Raw genomic sequence first — 15,000 nt, forward strand, 5'->3', positions numbered from 1 at the left:
GAAAATATCAAATTAAGAATTTAAGGAGCAGGCACCGGTGTAAGATAGAGTACTGAACAAGTGTGTATGAAAGGTGCCAGACAAAGCAAGAAAGAAAAATAGAAGAAAAATACCATCGCAAAAAATCAGTCTACCTCCAGGTTTTTTTTCTTCTATTTTTCTTCTTGCCTTTTCTGATACTTTTCATACACACTTGTTCAGTTCTCTATCTTACACCGGTGCCTGCTCCTTAAATTTTTAATTTGATATTTTTTTCCAGAGTACGGCTGTACAGGATCAATTGTATGAGAATGGGGGGGGGGGGGGGGGGGGGTTACCTGAAGCCTGGGATCGTGAAAATACACACTTGTTCAGATCTTTCTGTGTTTTACCCAAGCACGGCACTGAATTTATCACCTCAACGACTTCTTTCTTCGGCTCTGTCGTCTTGTGTGTATGACACTCGCTTTCGGATCGGAAGGTCCTGGGTTCAACCCTCGCGTGCCGCGTTGTTGAGTCCTTTGAAAAAGGCTTTTTTACTCACATTCTATCATCGTACTCAAGTGTAAACTGAGTACTTTACCGTAACCGTTAACAACGTTGTCTCTGTCGGAAAAAAATTGTAAAATCGCCTAACAGGCGTCATGTCTCATATTATATTGATAATAAATTATTATTATTATTATTATTATTATTATTATTATCATCATCATCATCATCATCATCATCATCATCATCATCATCATCATCATCATCATTATTATTTAATATATATATCAAACTTATGACTAAAATTCAATTGTTATCAAAATAATCCCGACATCATAGCACTATGAGACAGTAGAGTAAAGCGCTTTGAGCACATTTAGTGGATATTGCGCTATATAAAGCTAAATTACTTTAAAATATTTTTAGATGGTATTGGAATGCATCTGTAATACTCACGAGTTCCTTTTCATAAAACACAAACCGTCCGTCTGTCCGTCCGTACGCGGGCTGCTCTCATCCGTCAGTGACAATCTACAACTGATGTTGGTACGCTATAATCGGACACAACTCAACCTCGGTTATTGCATAATGGATAGTGATCACATGGTCAACGTCAATTTTTCTGATTGGACAAGGCCCTTTGTTTGAGACACCCACATCGGGCCTGGGCGGTTTACATAACAGTCGTAAAATAGATATTATTACAGGATTCCCGCAGTTCAGAACTCTCTCGACTCACACTTACGAGTAAAACTGAATATTTTTCCAAGTCCGAGTAAAAAAAATAAATCTTTCTGTTTATTTAGCAAAGATTGGGTAGGTGAATGTATATGTAACGAAGACCTGGCGGAAAGGACTTTGTAAAAGTCATAATCATAGTCATGAATAGCAAATTAATGCGATGTCTTGAGTTAAAATACTCACAACATCCACCGGCCGGATGAAATCTACAAGCGCGCAAACGTTGATAGTTTGAATGAATTTAGTGAGAACTCATCATTACAATGGCTGTCTAAAAACAATAAAAAAGAGATGAGTGACGTCAATTTCGTTCCATCTATACGTTTTGGAGTCCATCTCCAACTATAAAATTAAAATAAAAAAATAACGATAAGTATTGAATTGTAAGCTCCAATTTATTAAACAAAGACAGATACTGTGGACGTTTCGGGTTTCCTATTTATCAACAAAACACGAGGAATGAAACGCTAAGGACGATGGAGAGATGTGTGATTCCTTAGTATTTCATTCGTCCTGTTTTGTTATAAATGGGAAACCCGAAACGTCCACAGTATCTGTCTTCCTTTAATAAATTGGAGCTTACAATTCAATACTTATCGTTATATATATTCCTTCCAGCTGCAAGCAGCAACATTTTCAGCATCTACCACTATAGATAGTATGCGCTTGGCTAAGAAGCTCGCAACATTGCCATCAGGAAGGATAACGGACCAACACACAAGACTATGTGTAACCTTGAACATTTATAGTCTGGTTAATACAGTTTAGTGGGAATTACTCATAAACGCGGATGGCAAAAAACAATAACAAAGACCTGTGTGACGTTATCTTCGATCTCTCAATAGGTTACCGTCTTCGAACTCCATGTAGCTCAGACACCGGATGATGTACCATTGCACACGGCAGTTTTATATCATATTATACATATTATCTCCTAGGATGTGGATGTAAAATGGGGAGATCAAATTACTATCGGGAATAGGATTCAATTGTCTGATGTCACGTCTGCCCAGCAACGAGCAGCTTGGTTCTAAACAAAGAAAATCGGTACTTTTTATTCTTCATGCTGTCTATAGAACTTTTTCACATGTCATGAGATCAGAATGTATAGATAGAATGCGCTTGGCCAAGGATTTCACAACATTGCCATCCGGAAGTATAAAGGACCAACACACAAACTCTGTGTAACCATGAATTTTTATAGTCTGGTTAATACAGTTTAGTGAGAACAACTCACAAACGCGGATGGCAAAAACAATAACAAAGGCCTCCGTGACGTCATCTTCGAACTATCTATATAGATAGTTCGAAGATGACGTCACTCATGTCTTTGTTTTTTGCCATCCGCGTTTATGAGTACGTCTCACTAAACTGTATTAACCAGACTATAAACCTTCAAGGTTACACACAGTTTGTGTGTTGGCCAGTTTTACTTCCGGATGGCAATGTTGTGAATTTTTTAGCCAAGTGCATACTATCTATAAGTCAAAACATGATCAGATTTATTATGTTTTTCTCCTCTGAATACACTTTTATGCTCGTCGGAGAAGTTATTCATAAGGGCGTCTGTCATTGTTCCGATAAGTTAGAACCAGTTACAAAGTCGCTATGCGTCATTACGAGGCAAGTATCCAATAGTCTTCAACAGTCGTATCGTCACTTCCTTCCTAATGACGCAAGGTAACTTAGTAACACTGGCTCTAAACTATCGGAACAATGGCGGACGCCGTATGAAATATTTCTCCGGCGAGCATAAAAGGGTATCCAGAGGGAAAAAAACCACATAAATTTGATCATGTTTTGACTTTTACACATTCTGATCACAAGGCAAATGAAAAGTTCCAGCCAGCATGAAGAATAAAAAGTAATGATTTTCTTTGTTTAGAACCAAGATGGCCGCCGTTGCCAGGCGGCGTGACATCAGACTATTGAATCCTATTGTTTTGTGTTCAACGATATTGGCCTGGCGAGTAACAGGCTAAAGATTATGTCGTCTGGATATCATTTGAAATATGATTCGTCAACATGAAAAATCAGACATTGTAAGGCGAGGCGACAATCTCGTCAGTTTGACAAAATATTGTTATAGATAGTATGCTCTTGGCTAAGAATCTTACAACATTGCCATCCGGAAGTAGACGGGACCAACACACAAGACGATATGTTACCTTGAACGTTTAAAGTCGGGTTAATACAGTTAAGTGAGAATTACTCATAAACGCTGATGACTAATAACAATAACAAAGATCCGAGTGACGTCAACATCATTCTATCCATATGTTCTCACACACTGTGCCGGCAGCGAGGAGTCGACTGACTATAGATCATTCGAAGATGACGTCACTCATGTCTTTGTTATTGTTTTTTTTTTTTTTTGCCATCCGCGTTTATGAGTAATGCTCACTGAACTGTATTAACCTGACTATAAACGTTCATGGATACACACAGTTTTGTGTGTTGGTCCGTTATACTTCCTGATGGCAATGTTGTGAGCTTCTTAGCCAAGCGCATACTATCTATAGATAGAACGAATTTCTTGTCACTCAGGTCTTTGTTATCGTTTTTGTGCCATCCACCTTTATGAGTAATTCTCACTAAACTGTATTAACCAGACTATAGATAGTATGCAGATGACGTCACTCAGGCCTTTGTTATGGTTTTTGCCATCCGCGTTTGTGATTTGTTCTCACTAAACTGTATTAACCAGACTATAAAAGTTCATGGTTACACAGAGTTTGTGTGTTGGTCCGTTATACTTCCGGATGGCAATGTTGTGAACTCCTTGGCCAAGCGCATTCTATCTATAAACTTTCAAGGTTACACATATTTTTGTGTGTTGGTCCGTTATACTTCTGGATGGCAATGTTGACAGTTTCCTGGCCAAGCGCACACTGTCTGTAGAGAAATCCAACTCAAAAAACTTTTTTATTTTGGCCTTTGGGGGATGGACAAATATTTCTCCCAATAAAACACTAGGGTTAGCGATTATAATATCTGTTACAAGTTTCATATCTGCATCGTTTCGGCACTTTGAAAATCTGTTTGAACCATTTTTCTTTGTAAGCAAGGACAATGACAATGCGAATTAAAGAATGTTTGACATATTTTTTCGTTGCCAGAAAATGAAAATCCTCGTTAACGGAACGGGGGAAATGGCAAAAAATGTTTTGATTGGTTAATGTTTGGTAACGCTTGAATCATAAATTCATACGTTTGTCAGCAGAATTTCCTTATGGATGAAGAACGGTTATTCATTTATTTATTTACTCTATTTATTTAGAAATCTTATAACTAAGGACAATAACCATGCGGTTATGTGGTCTTGTAGTATGACACTCGCTTTCGGATCGGGAGATCCTGGGTTCGAGTCTCTCTCGGCGCATAGTTGAGTCCTTGGAAAAGGCTCTTAACTTAAATTCTCTCACCGTATTCAGGTGTAAAATGAGTTCCTGGCCGTCAACAGCATTGTCTCTGTCCGACAATAATTATAATATCGCCTAACAGGCGTCATGACTTATCCTACATGTTAAGTGTTGCTGTTGGCCAGGGACCCCCTGTAAAACGCTTTGAGCACATTAAGTGGATATTGCGCTATATAAAATCTCAAGTTTTTAGGATTTTAAAAAAAGCGCAATAACCACCGAAAAGCCACGGAATTGTGTTACGCAATAAAGCTCATATTTCATTTAATTATTTACTTTTATTTATTGGGATTACAAAATTCAGCGCGAGCTACGAAATATGAAGTTTTCTTTTTTCTCCCCGTCATACTTGTCAATGGGATGCTCATTGGGCATGGTGAGTCCGTAAAATGCGATATATAAATTTTGTTATTTGTTATTTAACAAGTTCACAGAGTTTACTTTATATTTTCCCCAGCGTGAGTTACAAAATTCTCCATGGGACACAGTCGCGACATACGTCATAAAATGTGTTGTCATAATCACGTGGGAAGGTGGGGTGGAGGTCAGGGTGTGGGGGGGGGGGGGTCATGAGGAAGGCTGAGAGGTCAAGGTTTTCCGACAAATTATATCATGACGATTTTGAATAAGGATATATGTATATATATATATATATATATATATATATATATATATATATATATGTGTGTGTGTGTGTGTGTGTGTGTGTGTGTGTGAGTGTTTGTGTTTGTGTTTGCGTGCATGAGTTGTGTGTGTTATGTGTGTGTATGCGTGCGTCTGTGTGCGTGTGTCTGTGTGTGGGGGGGGGGGGGGGGGGGGGAGGGGGGGGGAGGGGGAAAAGGGGGGGGGGGGGGGTAAGTGTCAGGAGCATATGTTGCTGAAAATCTCCAGGAGGGCTCAAGACGGATCGCATCAGGATGGACTGGATGGTAAAATCAAATTGATAGTCGAGGGCAATGTGAAACTTGAATAATTTTATGATAATATTATGGTTTATGGGATATTGTGTCTTTACTCTCTCCTGCCTGCCATTTTCACCAAAAACTTCACACCCAACCAACACAAAGATAGATTTTTTATCACTCAAACACAATAGCAGTAAGTTCTTGCCATACATAATTTCTTTAGGAAAACATACTCTACAACACACTGTTCGTTTTCTTTAAATTTTATGATGTACAAGAAACATTTGAATAAGAAAAATGTTGGTTGTATCGTAACGAATGGGACGATTTTCCTATAGTTGGTAAGGAGTGGGTTAAAATGACAAGATTTAGAATGTCACATGTTTAGTTATTCTAATCAGTTCTGGAATTACCCGTATTTAATAATTTGGATAGAAAACTCGTCCTTCAAAATATCAATCGATATGGATGATCCTCGTCTTGACAAGGCGGTCCTGATAGCTCAGTTGATAGAGCACTCGGACTCGCATCAAACGCAAAGGGACCGAGATTGACCCCGGGTGCAGTCGAGACTTTTCGCCCCCCCCCCCACCCCCTGTCTACCCAGCAGTGATTGGGTAGATGGGTCTGTTAGGTCTGGTGGAATGTACTTTGCGATTGACAAGTGTCTTATCCAAATGGTAGCCAGCAATTGCTATTGTGCGTTTCACGCTATAGAAACCGGGATAAACACGCCTTAAATTGTCTCATGACTCTGAAGGCTAAGAAGCTCACAACATTGCCATCCGGAAGTATAACGGACCAACACATAAAACTATGTGTAACCTTAAACGTTTATAGTCTGGTTAATACATTTTAGTGAGAATGACTCATAAACGCGGATGGCAAAAAGCAATAACAAATGCCTGAGTGACGTCAACTTCAAATACCAGTATAAGTTAACGAAGGCTACGGTCAGATCGTATATTTCTTAAAGTAATAGACATTGCCTAACAATAACTAAAAAAATTAAGTCAAAATACCAGGCAGCGACCTCCAAAAGGAAGCAAGTCTTGAGTTGTATTCAATACTTAAACTAAAAATAAATTGGCCAAAAAACTCGCCTTTCAATACACTTCAACAGTCGCAACGTCACTTCCGAGTAATTACGAGTAATGGCGCATGGTAACTTAGTAACTGGCTCTAAACTCTCGGAACAATGGCGGATGCCCTTATGAAATATTTCTCCGACAAGCATTAACGCGTATCCAGAGAGGAAAAAAAACATTATAAATTTGATCAGGTTTTGACTTTTACACATTCTGATCACAAGTCATATGAAAAGTTCGAACCAGCATGAAAATGAAAAGTAACGATTTTCTTTGTTTAGAACCACAATGGCCGCTTTTGCTGGGCGACGTGACATCAGACTATTGAATCCAATTCTTGATCGATTTAAACGACCCTCATCTTGGCAAAAACGCTCGAACCTAGGACCCCAAGGAAGACCTCGCGAGGTCCCAAGTTTGAGAGTTTTTGCCAAGATGGGTCATTTTAATTGATCGATATTTGAAGGACGAGATTGTTGACCAAATTTGTAAATACACGTTTTTTTCAGAGTACAATAGTTAACTGGTTAATTAACCAGTAGATTTTTTACCATTCAAAACATGGAATTTGTGACACACCTTCACACCTGCTCGGACAAACAGAGTTGGTTGTTTACGAACAATAAAGTGAATGATTTGACCTTTCTCTGATCATTGTTATTGTTTTCATACCGCAAAATGGGTGACAAGTTATCACACGATTTTCTCGACCATATTATAAGAGTTTACACATAGAATTCTGTCTTGGTTTTATTCATCAAGCGGTAGAATAGTGAATATTTTACTTTGAAACAAACCATCAATAGTCAAACCTGTGTAGTTTGATAGGTTAGAGAGGCGTAATTTTCTATGTGTCTATAGATGGTATTGGCATGGCTAAGAAGCTCACAACATTGCCATCCGGAAGTATAACAGACCAACACACAAACCTATGTGTAACCTTGAACGTTTATAGTCTGGTTAATTCAGTTTAGTGAGAACTACTCATAAACGCGGATGGCCAAAAACAATAACAAAGACCTGAGTGACGTCAACCTCGAACTTTTTATTAGCCTTGAAGTGAGCATAACTATCCCGTCTTTGTGAATATGATTACTTCTATCTGGGGTGGATGGCGTCGATTGTAGAGCGTCTCTCTCGTGACCAGGCGGAGTTGTCGCAACAGTTGGGTCGTGGGTTTGAATCTTCCTCGCCGGAACGTTTTTATTCTCCATTGTCCTCTAGCATTTTTCTATTCACATCATCATCGTCATTGCGTTTTTCACCATGGGTCAGGGTATAGGCCACAGACAAACAGCCTCCATCTTTCTCTATCCCGAGCTAACTTTAAAAAAATCTCATTCCATGTCTTATCACTACTGTGTATAGATAGAACAAAGATGAAGGTCACTCTGGTATTTGTTAATGTTTTTTGCCATCCACGTTTATGAGTAATTTTCACTAAAATGTATTAACCAGACTATCAACGTTCAAGATTCCACATAGTTTTGTGTGTTAGTCCGTTCTATTTCCGGATGTCAATGTTGTGAGCTTCTTAGCCAAGCGCACACTATCTATATTAGGTTCTTTAATTCTTCTCCATGTTCCTCGTGGCCTTCCCCTTAATCTTCATCCCTGATGGTTCCAGTCCAATACTTTCTTTGTTATAGTGGAGTCATTCTTCTTTCTAAGTGTGTGTCCAATCCACCTCCATCGTCTTCTTCCTATTTCCTCTCCCACTGTGTTCTTTTTATTACTTCTTCATTTTTAATTCTATCGATCCATTTTATTCTGAGTAGCTTACGCTACTTACAAATCTTACTTACAATCTTCTATTCATATAATTTCTTGTTATTACCGTCATACCCGGTGATCAGTAAAAAAGTAGCTCGTAGAAAATTTAAATGACATCCAAACAAATCAACTTTATGGCATTAAATTTTACAGAAGTAAAATAAAGATTATTGATTCAACTGCTGCAAAATTCGAAGCAGATCCGTTGAATGCAACAGTGATTACAGGACATATGTGACCCATCGTCTCTAAACGGTATTATGTCGGGATGACTTAGGTGCAAACAATTGAATTTTTATGGACAAAAACATGAAACTTGGGGTTTGTTTCCATTTGTTATGTTAGAGAATGAAGACAGTTTCTCACGATGCAAAGCTCAAAAATTGGTATTTACTATCAATTTAATTCGAAAGTCACTTTTTGGGGTTCGATTCATCCCCACAAAATATTGTTTCGAGACGAAGGGTCACATTTATTCCAGATATCTCCCATTTCTATCCAGACACGTATTGACTCATCACAAAAAAGGAGCAATTGCCAGTGTTGACAGAGCACAAATGGCCCACAAAGTGTCCTGATCGGAGTCCCTTCGACTGTCATTTGTGGGAAGATTTAAAAGACAACGTGCGTGGGATTAACTTTGAAATGTTAATTTAATAGTTAGTTAAAAAGAGAGAAAGAGAGAAGCAAAAGAGAAATGGATAAATAATCAGTGTCTAGAAATAGAAATAAAACAAAACAATGATAGCAAATTTGTACATGAAAAGATAAAAGATGTCAGTGGTAAAAGAGTATGTTCAAGCACAGAGTGCATAAAAGTTAAAGATGGCAATGTTTTGATGGATAGAACAGATGTGTTGAATAGATGGTCAGAGTATCTGGAGGAACTTTTTTATGATGAAAGAGAAAAACTAACAATAGGCAAAGAGATAGACGGGCCACCAATTTTAAAAGAAGAAGCAGAAGCAGCTGTTAAAAAAATGAAGTTATGCAAAACAGCAGGCCCTGATAATATCCCAATAGAAATAATCTATTGAATAAGATATACGACAGTGGTAAAATTCCAGATGATTTATTAAAGTCAGTCACTTCCAAAGTCACCAGGGGCCACGGAATGCGATTTACACAGAACGATTAGTCTTATGAGTCTGTTCACAAAAATTCTCTTAAGACAAAGAGTACTAATGAGCAGAATGAGGAAAAGTCTAAAACCAGAGGTATCAAGAACTCAATTTGGATTTCTCCCTCACAAAGGTACAAGAAATGCTATTTTCACCTTATCAATGTTGATGGAAAGATGTATTGAAGTCCAGAAAGACCTATTTATTTGTTTTATTGATTACTCAAAGGCATTAGATAAGATTAGACATGGTGAACTATTTAATATCCTTGAAGGACTAGACATAGATGGAAAAGATTAAAGAATTATTAGAAACTTATATTGGAATCAAAGTTCAACCGTCAGGATTGAAGGAGAATTCATTTAATATAAACAAATTAAACGAAGTTCTAGACAAGGATGTGTTTTGTCACCAGACCTTTTTAATATCTACAGCGAAACAATTATTAGAACTTTAGGAGATAGTCAAGGCATTAAGATCAATGGTGAGAATATCAACAATAAAAGATATGCAGATGACACAGCACTAATTTCAGACTCAAAAGAAAATTTACAATTACTCCTTAATAAAGTAGTTACAGAGAGTGAACGTATGAGGTTATATTTAAATGTAAAAAAGACAGAATGCATGGTTGCATCAAGGAGAGAAAGAAATCCAACATGTAACTTAATAAGCAAAGGAGAAACGAAAAAACAAGTTCAGACATTTAAATATCTTGGATGCATAATAACTTCAGATGGCAGATGTAGCACAGAAATAAAACGAAGAATTGCAGTAGCTAAAGATAGTTTTAATAAAATGAGTCTAATTTTCAAAAAACCACAATATCTCAATGACAACAAAACATGGAGGTTTGAAAGCCTATTTATGGTCAGTATTATTATATATCAAAGCTAGTGGAGATGAGGGGACTGCATTATATCACACTCTCTGTAAAATGATATGGCACGAAGAACGATGGCCAAATGAATGGACAAAGGCTGTATTTATACCAGTCCCCAAAAAAGGAGACCTACAGCTATGCACAAATTACAGGACGATATCACTCATCAGCCATGCAAGCAAGATCTTACTGAAAATTATTTTGAAGAGATTAGAGAACGTGGTGAAGGAAGAAGTCAGCCAAACTCAAGCAGGCTTTAGACCAAACAGGGGAACAAGAGACCAACTATTTAATATCAGGACACTGATATTGTTATACGGATGCGAAAGCTGGACTACAAATGCAGAAACACAAAAGAACATTGAAGCTTTTGAAATGTGGTGCTTGAGAAGGATGCAGAGAATATCGTATACTGCACACAAAACGAACGAAGAAGTGCTAAAACAAACATACCAACAAAGGAAACTAATGCCCTTAATAGTGGATCGACAACTATCCTTTTTCGGACACATAGTAAGGAAAGATAAGAATGAATACCTGGCAAGTTGTGGAAAAATACCTGGTAAACGCGCCCGGGGGAGACAAAGAAAAACACTCATAGACCAACTGAAGGGCTTCACCAGCCTAACAATCCAAGAGCTGTTTGAAAAGGCAAGAGACAGGGAGGAATGGAGAGAGATAATTCATGCAGTATCCGAAGCCTGGACCAGGCATGGAACCTAGAAGAAGAAGAAGAAGATTGAAAAAAGCAGGGAGGCAAACATAGATCTACACATGTGCTTCATAGATTACAGCAAAGCGTTTGACTGCGTAAATCACGAACAAATAGTAACAACTTTGAAAAACTTAAACTGCCACTACAAAATAGTCAACCTCATAAACAATCTTTACCAACAACAGACAGCAACGGTTAGACTAGAATATGGACTTACAAAATGGTTCCCAATAAAGCGGGGAGTGAGACAGGGGTGCATCATTTCACCTTCACTATTCAGCCTATACACCGAAACAATAATGCGTGATGTAATGACAGAAGAAAAAGATGAAGAGTACAGTGCCGTGAAGATAAATGGCAGGAAGATCTCTGACCTACGATATGCAGACGATACGGCGCTATTGTCAACAACATCAACAGGTCTCAACAAACTAGTAAAATCGGTAAAAAAACATAGTGAAGACAAAGACCCATTATTAAACGCAAAGAAAACAAAAATAATGAGCACAGATAAAAGCAGCACTGCTCAGGTCGAAATAGAAGGAGAACAACTGGAAAATGTTACAAATTTCATTTACCTTGGAGCATAAATAGAAGCCAATGGAATATCGGCACCAGATATCAGGAGAAGACTTGCAATTGCAAGCAACAAACTAAACAAAATGATGGCAATCTGGAAGAGCGAGGAAGTCAGACTGAAAATAAAGATCCTAACATCCTGTATTTTTCCTACTGCAATATATGGATGCGAGACATGGTCTATAACCAAAGAATCAGAAAAGAGAATAACCGCCTTCGAAATGAAATGTTATAGAAAAATTTCACGCATCCCGTGGACAAACAAAGAAAGCAATGCAAACATTATGAAAACACTAGGACTAAAAAAGTCCCTGCTAATGAGTAAGATAAAAAGCTGAAACTCAATTACTTTGGGCACCTGAAAAGACACGACACACTAGAGAGAGATGTACTGGAGGGCATGGCGGAGGGCAAAAGAGGCAGAGGAAGACCACAAAGAAGATGGCAACAGGATATACAGGAATGGCTCAACAACGGCGTGACGGAGTGTGGCAGATGGGCACAAGACAGAGACTTCTTCCGAAGGACTGTGTGGGAGGCTACGTCCAAGTGATATGCCACAGAGAGAGAGAGAGAGAGAGAGAGAGAGAGAGAGAGAGAGAGAGAGAGAGAGAGAGAGAGAGAGAGATTATTATATGGCTGTGAAAGCTGGACAATTACAGAAGACATTAGAAAGAAACTAGAGGCAGCAGAAATGTGGTTTCTTAGAAGGATGTTAAGAATCCCATGGACAGAGAAGAAAACTTATGAAGAAGTATTAGAGCAAGCTGAAACTAAAAGGTTATTAATTCGTAAAGTAAGAAAAAGACAAATGCAATTTCTAGGGTACCTAAATCGACATAAATGTATTGAACATCTTGCTCTCACAGGAAAGATAGACGGCAAAAAGAGTAAAGGTAGACCAAGAAAAACATATTTGAATAGTTTGAACAGCTGGGTGACAAAGAAAGAGAGAGTAATATTAGTTTTCTGAGGTTATCTGATCAGAGAGATGAATGGCGTACCATGATCACCGATGTCTCAAAAGCACTTTACAAAGGTTCCATGACCAACAGCAACACATAACATGTAGAACGAGTCATGACGCATGTTAGGCGAAATTACATTTTTCCAGGAACTACGCTGTTAACGGCCAGGTGCTCATTTTGCACCTGAGTACGGTGAGAGAATATGAATAAAGAGCCTTTTTACAAGGACTCAACTATGCGTCGAGCGAGGCTCGAACCCAGGACCTTCCGATCCGAAAGCGAGTGTCATACCATTAGACCACAAAGCCGTATGTTTTTTAAATTTTTTATTATTTTTTTTAACCTCAGGAATGGGAGACACCCAAAGTTTGTCGTTTCTTTGCCAATTTAGAATTATCTCCGTCTTTTAAATACGACAATAAACAGGTATAGGTATATTGACCTTAGAAAAAAAAATTATTTGATATCGATCATAATAATAATAATAATAACAATAATAATAATAATAATAATAATAATAATAATAATAAATAATAATAATAATAACAATAATAATAATAATAATAATAACAATAATAATAATAATAATAATAATAATAATAATAATAATAATAATAATAATAATAATAATAATAATAATAATAATAATATAATAGTAATAATAATAATAATCCGTATGTTGTTGTTGTTGTTGTTGTTGTTGTTGTTGTTGTTGTGGTTGTTATTGTTGCTTGAAGATGAAGTTTAAACCCGAAACGTTTCGTGTTTTGAATTTTGTTCTTTCTTGAAACTCTTATGATATTCATTTATGATTATATCTCTTCTCTTTTTTTTTTAACCTCAGGAATGGGAGACACCCAATGTTTGTCGTTGCTTTGCCAATTTAGAATTATCTCCGTCTTTTAAATACGACAATAAACAGGTATAGGTATATTGACCTTAGAAAAAAAAAATTATTTGATATCTATCATAATATTAGTAATAATAATAATAATAATAATAATAATAATAATAATAATAATATATAATAATAATAATAATAATAATAATAATAATAATAATAATAATAATAATAATAATAATATAATAATAATAACAATAATAATGATAATGATAACAACAACAACAACAACAATAATAATAATAATAATAATAATAATAATAATAATATATAATAATAATAATAATAATAATAATAATAATAATAATAATAATAATCCGTATGTTGTTGTTGTTGTTGTTGTTGTTGTTGTGGTTGTTATTGTTGCTTGAAGATGAAGTTTAAACCCGAAACGTTTCGTGTTTTGAATTTTGTTCTTTCTTGAAACTGTTATGATATTCATTTATGATTATATCTCTTAAAAGAAAGCGTTTATTTCAACTCAAATTCATCAAGTAAAAGCTTTTGACTTTTGAACGAGGTAGCGCGGCTCAACGATAAGGTCTTTGCTTCGTACCCGAAAGGTATTGAGTTCGGTCACCCACGCCTGTGCTGTGTGGCCTTGAGTGGGTCACCTCGCCCTAGCTCAATTCTGCCGTGATAGGGAAGAAAGACGCATATCTGTATTTCGGTCAAACTGACATGTTTGAGGATGCACACACTTGAGAGAAAGGCGCATTTTTCTATCTGGGTTTAGTAACTCAATCGTTGAAAATAAAAAAGCTGTCTCATTTAGAAAATATGCGACTTGACCTAATGTGGTTTAAATTAGTTTCGAGGAATGACATATCGACGCATATTGAATGTGGATATGACAGAAGGTCGCATTTTGTAATATGCGTATTTTCCCCCCTTTTTCGTCTACCGAATGACATAATTTGTCTTTCACAAAAAGACGCATTTCGGATATGCGACTTTTTGCCCAGACACTCTTCATAAAATAAGATATATATGCGTCCGTTTGTATTACGACTGGAGACAGGGAAAAGTAATTAACATTTCATTGTTCTCTAATTTTAATCAAATTTAAATTACCAATCATCAAGGAAATACGAGTAACTTGTTTTTTTGGTGTGAATTCTTAATTTCCCAAAGTTAGTACTAGTTATAAAAATAACGCAAAACAAATCACTGCAAATGAAAATATGAAAATTTACATGACTGATGCGATTGTTCTGAAATAATAAAGCATGTTCAGTTTGATATCCTATATGTTTTTGATTGGTTTCTTCCAATTTATTCTAGTGACCCGTGACTATGATACTTTTGCTTATTATAGCTTAACATTGGGCGATATGCGTCCTCATATGACTCTGTGTATCAATATGTACATTACCGCCCAATTACTCATACTCTATGACAAACAGACGCAAAAACAATAATATGCGTCCGTTTGT

At 36.8% G+C, this 15,000-nt stretch overlaps 1 protein-coding gene across 1 annotated transcript in view; it reads right to left on the reverse strand.

Annotated features, from left to right (window-relative positions):
* LOC144956990 (uncharacterized) overlaps nucleotides 1-1,004 on the reverse strand; it is a 7,130-nt gene extending 6,126 nt beyond the window's left edge. Inside the window, exon 1 of the mRNA XM_078887887.1 lies at nucleotides 925-1,004. The gene's annotated coding sequence lies outside the window, so the exon portion shown is untranslated. The remainder of the gene's footprint in view (nucleotides 1-924) is intronic.
* Nucleotides 1,005-15,000: the final 13,996 nt, after the last annotated feature.

Source organism: Berghia stephanieae, chromosome 11 (assembly GCF_034508935.2).
Source record: "Berghia stephanieae isolate SIO BIC M18660-M18661 chromosome 11, UCSD_Bste_1.3, whole genome shotgun sequence".
Classification (NCBI taxonomy): Eukaryota; Metazoa; Mollusca; class Gastropoda; order Nudibranchia; family Aeolidiidae; genus Berghia; species Berghia stephanieae.